At 48.8% G+C, this 1,129-nt stretch overlaps 1 pseudogene; it reads right to left on the reverse strand.

The window, feature by feature from the left end:
- LOC103923262 overlaps positions 1 to 694 on the reverse strand; it is a 95,426-nt pseudogene extending 94,732 nt beyond the window's left edge.
- Positions 695 to 1,129: the final 435 nt, after the last annotated feature.

Below are 1,129 nucleotides of genomic sequence, written 5' to 3' on the forward strand. Positions count from 1 at the left end.
CCCCGCGGGCCCGGCTCCTGCCCGCACCAAGCCCAACACTGGGAGATTTGATCTTCCAGAGGATGCAGTCAGTCCAGGCAGGTTTTCACTTCTTGGCACTGCTGTCATACTTGTTGGTGCCCACATCGAACTTGAAGGTGGGTGAGAAGTTCAGGGATCCCTCCTGAAAGCCACTGAGGACAAGCCAGGTGCTCTTGGCAATGTTCAGCTGGTCCTTCTCCCAGAGCTGGCTCAAGCTGTTGCTGTTGATGACGTACTTCACAAAGCGGATGTCTAGGCTCTCAATGCAGAAGTTGAGGTCCCCAAACCAGAACACAAGGTCATGGTCCAGGATGTTGCTGGCCACACGCCCCTTGAACTGCTGCATGTGCAGTATGGTGGCAAAGTCCTCCTTGCGCTGCTCCACCTTCTCCAGGTGCACTGGCAGGTGGCAGTTCAGGAAGCAGACCATGTGGTTGAAGATGGAGAGACGAACGCTCACCCCACCCTTGTTGCCCCAGTAGCCTCCCAGCCCCGTCCTCGTGCAGTCTGTCTGGATGTCCTGCAGGAAGGGGAGGTGGTAGTACTTGGCAAATACCAGTGGGATCACACCTTGCATCCATACCGTGCTGACCAGGACGAAGTGGAAGGGGCTCAGCACTTCCATGAAGAGCTCGCTCCACTCATCTGTGAAGAGGGCATCTTTCAGGCACTTGTGTATTTTATAGATATATACGTTATTGATTACTACTCAAGAACTTGAATCAGGATCCTCTCCATCTCAGGTTCCCTCTCTAGTCAGTAGGAAGAGATAAGCACCTCTGTCCAAGGATTCAATGCCCCTAAAGTCCGATTTAATTTCTGATGGAGACTATTATTTTCCATTGACTACGGTATGACGTTATTCTCCAAGCACATGAAAAAAAGCATGATGAATATGGGCTATAATATTCTTATCTGTCTCATCTCTCCTGCATGTAGCACTGTAGAATGAGATAAGTCACTATAAAATATGGATTAGAGATAATAAAAGTATTCATCATGGCTGCTTAAGGACAAACTCTTCAACCCTTTCTGGACCATGAACGATAATGGTAAGCAAATAACTTGTCACAGGCAACATCGCACTTCCATTTAGCTATTCAAACGT

The sequence above is a fragment of the Pygoscelis adeliae genome, unplaced genomic scaffold, assembly GCF_000699105.1.
Source record: "Pygoscelis adeliae isolate BGI_AS28 unplaced genomic scaffold, ASM69910v1 Scaffold68, whole genome shotgun sequence".
NCBI classification, from domain to species: Eukaryota; Metazoa; Chordata; class Aves; order Sphenisciformes; family Spheniscidae; genus Pygoscelis; species Pygoscelis adeliae.